Below are 15,000 nucleotides of genomic sequence, written 5' to 3'. Positions count from 1 at the left end.
TTCGTAACTTTGCACTGGCCACATTCTGATGTGTTGGTGTCATGGTATTTATAATACACTGTTCTCAGTGCTCCTAATTTAAACTTTTTGAATCTTATAAAACCAATAGTTGTCTTTGTTTACGCCTTATTTTGTGATGAAGCGACCACAGAACCTGGACCATCACTCATCATGGATCTAGTCACTACACTGACGTTATACCTGAGGCAATGAAAATCAGAAACCTTGAGTGGATTTTACTGGGAATTGCCCAAGATTTCTGGACAGGAGAAGTTTTGATTGGGTGTGCATTTATTTGTGAGTTTTTAGTTAGTTATGGCTGGGTTCTTGCCCAAACTGATAATTACATCATCAGTTTTACTCTGGCTAATCAGACACAAGGTATGCCACCACTCTTGCCAGAGCAGTTGGGGGTTAGGCGCCTTGCTCACTTGGGCACTTGAGTCAGTCCTGCTGGTTCAGGGAATTGAACCAGTGACCTTTTGGTCCCAAAGCTGTTTCTCTAACCATTTGGCCATGGCTTCCCCCCCATTTGTGAATAGTGCCATTCAAATCATTTAAATACATACACTTCATTTCCATAACATCATCTCAGTCACCAAGCCAGACTGAGGTAAGGGAATTATGTCAAAGCCAAACAGAAAGAAGTCATTTCCTGCGAGTGTGATGTATGCATATGATTATTTCTTTCCAATGTTATGACAGAAAACAACCACAAGCAAGTTTAAGTTTGCACCAATTTTAGTAAAATTTTCGCTAAATGTGACATCGGTCATATGCATGACATTAGAAACAGATGATGTCACGCCTTTTGGTGAGACTGTGGGTAGCTATGCTGTTGGAATTACATCCTGACCCTCTTTTGGTGGAATCTTTTTTTTTTAAATTGTAAAGTGACTTTGGATGTGAGTAAGGCGCTATATAAACTGAACTAATTATTATTATTATTAAAAGAGAAGCAAAATGCTGCCCATTTTGTTGAAGTTGTTTTTCCTCATAATTTGGAGATAGTTAAATTTGCTTTTGCCAAAATGTCGATCTATCAAACTTTCCTGCTCCATTTTAATGAATCACTAATGTCAATTGATGCATCTCCGTGTCTCACGTCAGTTGTCTGACTGACACGTTTGTCAGAAACATGAGTTTCTGACCAAGGCTTAGACCAGATACGTATATAAAGTATGTCAGTTTGCAGATGGTTGTTGTAGCTTCTTGTGAATAGTTGCTGGCAAAAACATGAAGAATCTTCACCCGGTCCACGATAAGGCAGTGGGCAGAAATACTGCTCATGTAGCATAAAACAAATAAGTGAATGAATAAATTAATAAATGTGTTTGCATCTAACTATTTGAGTTTGTCATGCAGAAACACAGCAGTTCTTTCAGTTGGGTTACCTTCCCTATCCTTAAAGCAGATACGCAGAACCATGGCCTCACTTTCGTTTATAAATGCCCTGAAACCTCAAGAATGGTACAGGAATAGTTAAGTGTTAACAACAAATCTAATATAGTAATTTTTATGATGAAAGTGATTTATATAGGTAGTGGTCTGAGTGAATGACCTTGACGTCTGCAATGTCACAGCTGGAAGTCTATCGGTCTCATTGCCATTTCTGCTATACTAAAAACACAGAGCTGACTGCAACTCCGAGCCTCCATTTTGAGCTAATTTATTGCCATGCCACATAGATGTGTTGCTGGCCGGTGCAGCAACATGACAAAGTGGATTTTCGTTGCATTCATGGCCCAAGAATGTTCAAATTGCAAAAGGTTTGGACACGTTTTGCGGGCACCTACAAAGTGGTCTCTCCTCTGCTCTGCACATTTTACTGAGGATTCGTGCAAGACCTTTGATCTGTTGAGGAGCATTGGCTATAAGCCTGTATTGAAAGAGGGTGCAGGACCAACAATTAAAGAAAACTACAAGAAAAGTATTCGTTTTATTTATTTATTTAAAAAAAGGGAAAGCAAGTTCAGTTACACCAGTTCTCCTGGAGTGTGAGATGAGGGTTGTTGGTAAAACCCGGGACGGAACAGAACGTGACCTATTGTTCAGGCAGTGACCTCCCCGCAGTTGTTGCTAAAACCGGTGACATCCCGTCCCAGGTTTTAGTAATTGCCTGAGCCAAGCAGTAATGGTGGAGTACTCTGTATGGAGAAAATGGAGAATGAGTGGAGCAGCCATCTGTTTTCTCTGCTGGATATTGCTGCCATCTCGCCCTTACGTGGAAGAAGCAAATGAATGGAGAACTGAACGAACAACTGAAAGTCAGATTGTTTCAAAACAATCTGCCTTCAAGAAGCGAGAACACAGATGGGTAAGCTCCGACTCTCATTTGGATACAAAACAACAAAAACACGTTGTTAACCTGCATTTAGATTAATACATGTAACTTGTATTGTGTGTTTAAGTTACTGGTATAAGATTATTTAATTTGCTTCAGAATGTGATTGTCTCAGTTCATCTGATTATCTAATTAGCCTTTTACGTTTTATCAGTGAAAATGCATGCATGTACATGTATGTTGTACAAGTTATAACACCTATCCTGTTTTAATGAGAGTCAACCCACAATCAATGAAGTCAAATCAGTCTTAGTTTAACAAGCTGGTAACACTATTTCCTACTTTCACCATAAATTTTTATTTATATGACTTTGGTCTATAGCTGTCAAAGGCCTCGGCCTTAAAACCAGTTACCGCTGTGACGTCACGCACTCAGGGCTGGTTGGCTCAGTGGGGCAGCTTGAATGCCAACTTTGCAGTCGATTTTAACTCTCAAAAAAAAAAAAAAAATTCCAAATTTTGCAGCATACAAGGGTCAAGGATGGAGATGCTATCCACTCAGAAATTTATTTAAAAATAAAAAGGTTCTGTGTATCTGCTTTAATTGAAAAAAAACCCCACAGGATAAACAGATTCTGAATCTATTAATTCTATATCAGTTTTCTTTACATGGCATGATGTCCTTAGATTCTTACATACATCCTTTGGCCTCCTCAAAACAAAAAATAAAAGGTGATCTTGATAAACAATTATTATTTTCAGAACATAGGACAATCTAGCTAAGTCAATGAACAAAAATTTGATTTCTTCCACTTTCATTTTTTTTTTTCGTGGCGAAGTAAATGGGTGACACTATTTATACGATGATATACCGAGTGCTGAATCAGGTGACCTGGCCTCCACAATCACCTGACTTAAATGTAAGTAGACTACATTTTGTAATTAGATTACATTTTCATTATTAACACTTTATTCGCTTTATTGTAAATTATCCCTCAGGATAAAACTTTGCTGTCACAATTCTTGGAAATGTGTGCGTTAAGTTTATTTAAACAAAGACATGACAAAAGTGTAGGCCACCTCTACTAAATTAATAGATATTGAATAATGCACAGGCAAGAGACAGAAGTTTCATGCACTGCTGGTCCCAAGTGGTTTGATTATTACTTCCCATTTCATGTCAAGGAAAAGGTAATTGTTTTTCCATGTTTATCACAGCACACCATGATGCTGGTAAAGGATGGACCATGATTTCAGCCTCCACTTGAAAGAATTCATACAACTCAACAATAGGTGGGGTTGGAATGTTACTTAGTCCTCATGCAATGAATTCTCTAAACTGCACCGAGAAAGTTCAACCTAGAATGATAACTGCAACATTCAACAGAAATCCACACACTACTGTCATCTCGTGCTACAGTCCAACTAATATATCTAGTGAGAACAGTCATCATCTATGACAACCTTTCTTCAACTTGCTCAATCTATACCAAGACACAATGTAATTATAATTGGAGGAGACATGAATGCTCATCTAGGAAAGATCCATTCATACCAACACAGTTTTCATGACTTGACGAATCAAAATGGAGAATAGTTTGATGACTTCATCAAAGAAAAAGGCCTGATCTGTTTGAATACTAAGTATCAAAAGAGAACTGGTAAACTATGGACCTTCATTCATCCAAATGGATCAAACAGCCCAGTTAGATTACCTGCCTGGAAACAAAAAAAATGGATAAATAGTGTTCAAGTGTGAGGCCTGCAGCTCTTGTGACAACTTCTCTTCGAATCAACGAATTCTTACAGCTAAATTCCATCTGAGCCTTCGTAAAAACAAAAAACAACAAACCAAAAGAAAACCATCTGACTGAGAACCTCAAGAACTTAGACATCTGCAATAAATAAACCATTTCCCTAAGAAATTGTTCCGATACCCTTCAACAAGTCTCTGATGATATTAATGCAAATGAGGAGTATGATAACTTCATACAAGTTCATCAACAAGCAGCAGAAGAATGCATACCACTGAAGCCAAAGATAAAATAGAGGGCCCTGGGAATCAGAGGCAGTACAAAAAAAAACAAAAAAACAAACTGAAGCTCTAAAGGAAGCATCAATCCTCAGAAAGAGCAGGACAAGAGCAAATATGAAACTATTCTTAGAAGCCCAAAAAGAGCTTACTGATATCTACCGGACAGAACAGCAAGCCTACATACAAACGCAAATTGACAAAATAAAAACCTCCACTAAATCAGTCTGCAACAGCATGGCAATCAATGCAATCAGCCATAGAAAACGTCCAGTTAAGTCAAAACTGAAAGCAGCCAGTGAGGAGGAAAGATGCCGGCCGTGGAAAGATCATTTTAAAAACCTCTTAGGGAAGCCTCTGGAGATTGTAGACATTCCAATCCAATGAATTGTTAAACACCAACTCAATATTAAACTTGGGAATTTCAGTGAAGACGAACTAGATCCAGTTCTTAGATCCCTTAAAAAACCCAAAGCTGCTAGTCTGGATGAAATACCCCCAGAAGCTTGGAAAACGAGACAATTTGATGTTCTCCTAAAGCTCTGCAACAAAGTTTATTATCAGAATCACATCGAAAGATGGACAAAAGGATGCATTCTCCCTTTCCCCAAGAAAGGTGACTTTGGTACAACAAAAAATTACTGAGGAATAACACTAACAGCAATAGCAGCCAAGGTACATAATGCAATGCTCCTGAACCGCATTAGACCTGAAATGGAGAAGATACTTAGAAGAAATCAAAACAGTTTTCGCAAAAACAGATTTACATCATCTCAAATTCTGACTCTCTGTCAAATACTTGAAGAGGTGAGAGCTAGAAATCTAAAAGTAGTTCTGTTTTTTGTTGATTTCTCCAAAGCATTTGACTCAATACATAGAGGCAAGATGGAACAGAGCCTACTGACATACAGCTTACCAAATGAAACAGTAAATGCTATTATGATGCTCTACAAAGATACTCAAGCAATGGTTAGATCTCCAGATGGAGATACTGAATTTTTTTTATATCATAGCTGCAGAGCATCCCAGAGAAGCAGAGTCTCCCAGAAGTAAAGATGGGGAGAGGTTCACCACTCTGTGAAAGACTGCGTGGGCAAACAGTGCAACGATGTAAGAATAATGTCCCTCAATGTAAAATTGCAAAGAATTTGGGGATCACAGCATCTATGGTACATAATTAAAAGATTCAGAGAATCTGGAGAAATCTCTCTATGCAAGAGACAAGGCTGAAAACTGAAACTGGATGCCTGTGTAGGTGCATTTGGGTAATTGAGTGAGCAATCTCCTTAAATCAGTCTCATTAAATTTAAAGGTTAATAATTAAATTGAATCAGTCTCATTTGAATCGTTTAAATTGAATCAGTCTCGTTTATCATTAAATCACTCATGGAATCAGTCTCATTAATTAATACCATTAATTTTGGTACTTAATAATAAACTACCAAACAGCTAAATTATGGTATATTCCAAATTATTATGATCACTTACCGTATTACATAACTTATATGCACCTTTTTGAATTCTTTGGGAGATTGTGTGACCTCATAAATATTAGAACACAAATAAACACGCAGTTTCAATAATAAATGAATTTATTATAACAAAGATAAAAATGGATAACGGCAGTTGAAATATATACAAACAGTGAGATATACTTGATGAGCGCGCGTGTGTGTGTGTGTGAGTGTGTTGTGTGGAAAACAAAAGATTAGCTTTGTGTGCTAATTAAGATGTGTTTGTGTGTGTCAGGCCTGGTGAGGCCTAGCTTGGTTGCTAGCTAAGACAAAGGAATGTTATCTAAGTAAAACAAAGAATTAGCACGTGTTGCTAATGTGTGCTTGTGTGTGTGGCCTGTGTGTGTGAAAGGCCCTATGGCCTGAGCAGAAGGCTAGCGTGGGATGCTAGCTAGGTACGTGTGTGCGTCAGGCCTGGTGGGGCCTGGTGACCACGTGTTTGTGTGTGCTTAGATTAACCTCGTGTGGCTAAGCTAAGACAAAGGAATGCTAGCTAAGGTGGGTTTGTGAGACATGTAGCCACGTGTGGAGGCCTAGATTAGCCTTGTGTTTAGCTAAGACAAAGGAATGCTAGCTAAGGTGTGTTTGTGTGTGGAGAGAGAGAGACCTTGTGTGTGTGGCCTACAAAAAGGATTAGCTCTGGTAGCTAACTCCACGTGTGTTTGTGGGGGGAGGAGTTGACCACATGGTAAGGCCTATGGCCTAGCAAAAGAAAGAAGCTAGCGTGGGATGCTAACTGAGGTGTATTTGTGAGGCCTGTGACCACGTGTTTGTGTCAGGCCTGGTGACCACGTGTTCGTGTAGGCCTAGATTAACCTCGTGTGGCTAAGCTAAGACAAAGGGATGCTAGCTAAGGTGTGTTTGTGAGTGGGGGAGGACCGCCACATGTTTCTAAGACAATACACTTAGCTTTGGATGCTAACGGGACAAAAGAAATTAGCCGTAGGCTAATTTCACTAGCTTATAACAGTACTGAATCCACTGAAACCTTGATAAGGTAAAAATGTGTGATAAGGAAATTAAGTATGTTAGTAAGGAATAAAGAGAAGCATGCACAGCCTATCTATTAAAACAATTGAGAGATTAAAACAAAATATAACAATCATCAATTCAACACGCTGTGTGTCGAACAGTGTAAACAATTAAACCATTCGAGTTTAAATTCACACTAGTTCGATAAAAGCTAATTCCTAAGACTAGGTTTATCTGCCCAAATGCCAGTCTTACTCAGTATCTTGCCTTTAGCAAAATTATGAAGAGATGTTCCAAGACTTTGGAGTTTCACCGTTGTGGAGGTCTCCGTGAATCGATTCCGTGGAGCAGAGGATCCCTTGGTTCGATGCATGGTCGCTCGTGATGAGAAGAGAGTCTCTGATCAGAATATTGTGCACAGCTGTTTAATTAGGAGGAATTCCGTCACTCCTAATTTTTAATTGAACTGTTGGGCTGCAGTCCGTACGTACTGATAATGAATAAACCGGTTGTAACTCAAGCCGAGTTTAAAATCGCGCGATCCGAGAATCTACCGTGGCCAAAGGTGAAAGGAAAGCGCAAAACTCTGATTCTTGAGGAAAAGAAAAGACGTCTTTCTGGGGTTTGCTCGGCGGAGCAAACGATCCTCCCTGTGTCCGTGTTGGATTCACGGCGCCGAAAGAGGAGGAGCTAGGAGTTTCCGGGTGGTTTATGCCTTCCTGGAGGATGTGACGTGGATGATCCCGTCAACGCGGAAGATGGCTGATGGGAAATGTAGTTTCTTAAAGAGACGGACTGAATGTACCTACACCTGTAAGCTTCAGGCCCTCAGGCGACACTGCATTAAAAGCAGACACATGCATGTAGTGAAAATCACTGTATGGGCTCAGGAACACTTCAGAAAATCATTGGCTGTGAAAACAATTCATGACTGCATCCACAAATGCAAGTTAAAACCATATATAAACAATATCCAGAAACACTACCACCTTCTCCAGGCCCAAGCTCTTTTATGATGGACTGAGGCAAAGTGGAAAATTGTCCCGAGGTCTAACAAATCAAAATTAGAAATTATTTTTAGAAATCATGGACATGACGTGCTCCAGGCTAAAGAGGAGAGGGACCATCAGGCTCATCAGTGCATAGTTCAAAAGCCAGCATCTGTGATGGTATGAAGGTGCATTAGTGCACATGACATGGGTAGCTTGCACATCTGGGAAGGCATCATTAATGCTGAATGATATATACACATTTCAGAGCAATATGTTGCCATCCAGACAAAATCTTTTTCATGAAAGGCCTTCCTTCTTTTAGCAAGACAATGCCAAACCGCTTTCTGCACATATTGACAGCACTCATTGGCTTGGTCAACACACAGTAGAAAGGGAAAGTCTAAGGAGTTCAGTGCAGTTCTGAGAGTGGAGGAGGAGTGGCGGTGTATGTGGACTGTAATTTGAATTATAAGCTAATAGATGGCATGACAACGGTGATTGATAACTTATTAGAATGTTTAACAATCAAAATGAATATTGAAAAAAGTAGAAATGTATTAATTAGCTGTATATATAGAGCGCCAGAAACTAGTATAGAGGTGTTTAAGGACTGGGTAGAAAAGACATTTACAGTAGATAATAAAAATAAAAAAAAAAGTTATCTTCATTTGTGGGGATACTAATATTGATCTGTTGAACCCTAATAAGCACAGTATGACTGAGGAATTTATTAATACCATGTACAGTATGTCTCCACGCAAAAATTACCAGACCCACCAGAATTACTAACCATAGTGCTACCTTAACAGATAATATATTTACCAATCATATAGATAATAACATAAGTGGAATATTAATCAATCAATGATAGTGATCATCTACCAGTTTTTACAATTTATGACTGTAATCATAAGAGAAATGTGATAGACCATAAACTTAAGTATAGAAGAGTTAGGACTGAGGAAGCCATGTTTGCATTAAATAATGATTTATTAATACAAGACTGGGAATCAGTTTATATAGAGAATAACATTGATAGAGCATATGATAATTTGAATATACTTAAGTTATTATATATGATAAAAATTGCCCACTGAAGCAATATAATACAAAACAAAACTATAATGACCAACCTTGGATTACTAAGGGATTACAAAATGCCTGTAAGAAGAAAAACACACTATATAGAGAATTTATTAAATTAAGAACCAAAGAGGCAGAAAATAAATATAAAAAAATATAAAAAGTTAACAAGTATCATAAGGAGATGTAGGAAGGATTATTATGGTAAATTAATATATAATAGCAAAAATAATATTAAAGGAATATGGAATATATTAAATAGCATTATTAAAGATGGCTCTGGACAAATACATTACCCTAAATACTTTAATGACAAAGGTATCGAAAATTATAACATGGATGTAGTTGCTAATAGTTTTAATAATTTTTTTGTTAATGTTGGACCAAGATTAGCTCAAAATATCTCTGATCCGGTAACAAATGATGATTGTATAGATAATATAATATTATAAAGAGGAATTCTTGTTCTATGTTTCTTACACCAGTAGATGAGAAGGAAATTATTGATATAGTTAATAAATGTAGTAATAAAATATCCACAGATTGTAATGATATTGATATGAAACTAGTGAAAACTATTATTGGGGGGATTTCTAAACCATTAACATACATCTGTAACTTGTCATTTCAAACCAGTACATTTCTAAGCAATATGAAAATAGCAAAAGTAATTCCATTGTATAAATCTGGGGACACAAACAACTTCACAAATTACAGACCTGTTTCTTTACTTCCTCAATTTTCCAAAATTCTTGAAAAACGATTCAATAACAGATTAGATAAATTCATTGAAAAATACAAACTACTCAGTGATAGTCAATATGGATTTAGAGCAAATAGATCAACAGAGATGGCACTAATGGAATCAATTGAAGAAATCAGTAACTCTACAGATGATAAATATGTCGCTGGGATATTTATTGATCTTCAAAAAGCTTTTGATTCTATTAACCATGATATATTAATAAGATGGAACAATATGGGATAAGGGGAGTTGTATTAAATTGGATAAGAAGTTATTTGAGCAACAGGACACAATTTGTGAAGTTGGGTGACACTGTCTCAACTCGTTTGAATATTGATTGTGGTGTCCCTCAGGGGTCAGTACTGGGTCCTAAACTGTTTATTCTTTATATAAATGATATGTGCAATGTATCAAAGATATTTAAGATGGTATTGTTTGCAGATGACACATATGTTTTGTTCTGGAACAAATTTACATGAGTTAGAAAAAAATCTTCAGAATTGTGCAGGTTAAAAAGTTGGTTTGATCGAAATAAATTATCATTAAATCTGTCTAAAACAAAAATCATGCTATTTAATAATTATAAAATAAATAGGGCAATAAATGTACAGGTAGATGGTGTTGATATTGAAAGTTTCTAATAATAAATTTCTTGGGGTAATAATAGATGATAGAATTAATTGGAAATCACATATAAAATACATACTAATTAAACTATCAAGAAGCATATCTGTGTCGAGTATAGCGAAGCACGTCCTGGACTATAATTCACTCCGCATTCTTTACTGTTCCCTGGTTTTACCGTACTTAAATTACTGCTCAGTGGTGTGGGGAAAATACGTATAAATGTTCGCTTCATACAATAACTATACTACAAAAAAGAGCTATAAGAATAATTCCTAATGCTGGTTACCGAGATCATACTAATTCACTGTTCTTAAATTCAAAACGTTTAAAATTCAGGGATATTATAGAATATAAAACTGCCTTATTAATGTACAAAGTCAGGAATGATAAAGTACCAAGGAATATCCAAACAATGCTCTCGGATAGAGAGGGAGGCTATAATTTTAGGGGGAAATTGAAATTTAAAATTTGCAGTGCTAGGACAACGTTAAAAATGTTCAGTATTTCTATTTGTGGAGTAAAGCTATGGAACAGTTTGAATGTGGAGCTCATGAAATGTGCAAGTATAAACCAGTTCAAAAAAAGGTATAAGGAACAGATCTTTATGAGGTATAGGGAGGAGGAATTACAATAACATTCTATTGATAATATAAGTGTATATATGTGGGTATGGGTACATATGGATATATAAATATATACAGTGGTGCTTGAAAGTTTGTGAACCCTTTAGAATTTTCTATATTTCTGCATAAATATGACCTAAAACATCATCAGATTTTCACACAAGTCCTAAAAGTAGATAAAGAGAACCCAGTTAAACAAATGAGACAAAAATATTATACTTGGTTATTTATTTATTGAAGAAAATGATCCAATATTATATATCTGTGAGTGGCAAAAGTATGTGAACCTTTGCTTTCAGTATCTGGTATGACCCCCTTGTGCAGCAATAACTGCAACTAAACGTTTGCGGTAACTGTTGATCAGTCCTGCACACCGGCTTGGAGGAATTTTAGCCCATTCCTCCATACAGAACAGCTTCAACTCTGGGATGTTGGTGGGTTTCCTCACATGAACTGCTCGCTTCAGGTCCTTCCACAACATTTCCATTGGATTAAGGTCAGGACTTTGACTTGGCCATTCCAAAATGTTAACTTTATTCTTCTTTAACCATTCTTTGGAAGAACGACTTGTGTGCTTAGGGTTGTTGTCTTGGTGCATGACCCACCTTCTCTTGAGATTCAGTTCATGGACAGATGTCCTGACATTTTCCTTTAGAATTTGCTGGTAGAATTCAGAATTCATTGTTCCATCAATGATGGCAAGCCATCCTGGCCCAGATGCAGCAAAACAGGCCCAAACCATGATACTACCACCACCATGTTTCACAGATGGGATAAGGTTCTTATGCTGGAATGCAGTGTTTTCCTTTCTCCAAACATAACGCTTCTCATTTAAACCAAAAAGTTCTATTTTGGTCTCATCCGTCCACAAAATATTTTTCCAATAGCCTTCTGGCTTGTCCACGTGATCTTTAGCAAACTGCAGATGAGCGGCAATGTTCTTTTTGGAGAGCAGTGGCTTTCTCCTTGCAACCCTGCCATGCACACCATTGTTGTTCAGTGTTCTCCTGATGGTGGACTCATGAACATTAACATTAGCCATTAATGAGAGAGGCCTTCAGTTGCTTAGAAGTTACCCTGGGGTCCTTTGTGACCTTGCCGACTATTACACGCCTTGCTCTTGGAGTGATCTTTGTTGGTTGACCACTCCTGGGGAGGGTAACAATGGTCTTGAATTTCCTCCATTTGTACACAATCTGTCTGACTGTGGATTGGTGGAGTCCAAACTCTTTAGAGATGGTTTTGTAACCTTTTCCAGCCTGATGAGTATCAACAACGCTTTTTCTGAGGTCCTCAGAAATCTCCTTTGTTCGTGCCATGATACACTTCCACAAACATGTGTAGTGAAGATCAGACTTTGATAGATCCCTGTTCTTTAAATAAAACAGGGTGCCCACTCACACCTGATTGTCATCCCATTGATTGAAAACACCTGACTCTAATTTCACCTTCAAATTAACTGCTAATCCTAGAGGTTCACATACTTTTGCCACTCACAGATATGTAATATTGGATCATTTTCCTCAATAAATAAATGACCAAGTATAATATTTTTGTCTCATTTGTTTAACTGGGTTCTCTATCTACTTTTAGGACTTGTGTGAAAATCTGATGATGTTTTAGGTCATATTTATGCAGAAATATAGAAAATTCTAAAGGGTTCACAAACTTTCAAGCACCACTGTATACACTAGTGCATCTCAAAAAATTAGAATATTATGAAAAAGTTCAATATTTTCCATCAGTTATTTAAGAAAGTGAAAATGTTATATATTATAGACTCATTACACATAAACTAAAATGTTTCAAGCATTTTTCTATTTTAATTTTAATCCGTATGGCATACAGTACAAAAAAAACCATCTCAAAATATTAGAATATTTCATTTCGAGTTTGAGTAAAACAGTATGAACACCGTGCATCTCTCGATCTAGTTCAGTACACACAACCACAATCATGGAGAAGACTGCTGACTCGACTGTTGTCCAGAAGATGATCACTGATGCCCTCCACAAGGAGGGTAAGCCACAAAAGGTCATTGCTGAAAAGGGTGGCTGGAAAAGGTGCACAAGCAACAGGGATGGCTGCAGTCTTGAGAGGATTGTCAAGAAAAGTTGATTCAAGAACTTGAGACAGCTTCACAAGGAGTGGACTGAGGCTGGTGTCAGTGTATCAAGACCCATCACGAACAGACATCTTCAAGAAAGGGGATACAACTTTCGCATTCCTAATATCAAGCTACTCCTGAGACAGAGACAATGTCAGAAGTGTCTTATCTGGACTAAGGAGAGAAAGAAATGGACTGTTGCTCAGTGGTCCAAAGTCCTCTTTTCAGATGAAAGTACATTTTGCATTTAATTTGGAAATCACGGTTCTAGAGTCTGGAGGAAGAGTGGAGAGGCACAGAATCCAAGGTGTTTGAAGCCCAATGTGAAGTTTCCACAGTCTGTGATGATTTGGGGTGCCATGTCATCTGCTGGTGTTGGTCCACTGTATTTTATCAAGTCCAAAGTCAACACCGCCATCTACCAGGAGATTTTAGAGCACTTCATGCTTCCATCTGCTGACGAGCTTTTTGGAGATGCTGATTTCCTTTTCCAGCAGGACTTAGCACCTACCCACAGTGCCAAAACTACTACCAAATGGTTTGCTGACCATGATACTACTGTGTTTGACTGGCCAGCCAACTTACCTGACCTGAACCCCATAGAGAATCTATGGGGTATTGTCAAGAGGAAGATGAAAAACACCCGACCCAGATACGCTGAAGGCCACTATCAAAGCAACCTGGGCTTCAATAACACCTCAGCAGTGCCACAGACTGATCATCTCCATGCCACACCGCATTGATACAGTAATTCATGGTAAAGGAGCCCCAACCAAGTATCGAGTGTATAAATGAATATACTTTTCAGAAGTTGTACATTTCTGTCTTGTAAATCCTTTTTTTTTATTGATCTTGGGGAATATTCTAATAATTTGAGATACTGGATTTCTGATTTTCATGAGCTATAAGCCATAATCAAAATTAAAACAAAAAAAGGCTTTAAATATTTCACTTTACATGTAATGAATATAGAATATATGAAAGTTTACCTTTTTGAATTAAATTATGAAAAAAAGGAACTTTTTCATGGTATTCCAATTTTTTGAGATGCACTAGTATATATATTATATAAAATGTGATGTGAGTGTGTGTGTGTGTGTGTGTGTGTGTGTGTGTGTGTATGTGTATATATATATATATATATATATATATGTGTGCATAATTGTATGTAATATAAGCATAATATGCATAATTATGATATGGGTATCTATGTATGGATGTGTATAGTTATAGGTATGTATATATGCATGTACTGTATATATGTATTGTATGTGTGTATATATGCATAAGTATCTGTATATATGATTTGGTCAATATTATACCATGTTGGTATGTCTTGGTCTGTTTTCTGTTTTTTTGTTGATTTTGTTTTCTTTTGTATATATAGTTTATTATGGTGGAAAGTGACGTTTGATTAGCGGTGGTATAGAGGGTTAGGATTTGATAAGTTATTTACTTCTTCCTAATCCTTTCCGAACATTATTTACTGCCTTGTGGCTACGCTATTCTGTTTATGATGATTGCATTTTTTATTTATTTATTTTTTTATATCTTCTTTACTGTTCGGAATCAATCAATCAATCAATCAATCAATCAATCAATCAATCAATCAATCAATCAATTCTTCAGCATAACCTCAAACACAGCTGAAACTTGGACACAAGACAATGACCTCAAACACACATCAAAGCTTGCTGTGGAATGGAATATTAAGCTTAAAACAAGTCCTGACCTCAACCCTATCAAAAATATTTGGACTTGGTCTGTACCAGGAAACACACAAATTTAATTAATTTAATTAATAATGTCAAATATCCAACCAGAAATCTGCCAGAAGTCTGTTGATGGATGCCAAAATTATCTGGTCAAGGTGAAACTTGCTAAGGAACATTTAACCAAATATTAGGTGTGCTGTATGTATATTATGGACCCTGTATTGAAGTCGGAAAAAATTGTGCACCAAATTCTTTTTTTTTCCTATTCTATTTTTTCTTTGTTGTACAATAATTCTGCCACAGAAA

At 37.0% G+C, this 15,000-nt stretch overlaps 1 protein-coding gene across 11 annotated transcripts in view; it reads right to left on the bottom strand.

Annotated features, from left to right (window-relative positions):
* The window catches only part of arhgap12a (Rho GTPase activating protein 12a), a 261,188-nt gene that overhangs the window by 151,030 nt on the left and 95,158 nt on the right, over positions 1-15,000 (bottom strand). The window lies entirely within an intron of this gene.

Source organism: Neoarius graeffei, chromosome 23, assembly GCF_027579695.1.
Source record: "Neoarius graeffei isolate fNeoGra1 chromosome 23, fNeoGra1.pri, whole genome shotgun sequence".
Classification (NCBI taxonomy): domain Eukaryota; kingdom Metazoa; phylum Chordata; class Actinopteri; order Siluriformes; family Ariidae; genus Neoarius; species Neoarius graeffei.
Note: the sequence above shows the minus strand (reverse complement) of the source record. Positions and strands in the feature narration are given on the sequence as shown.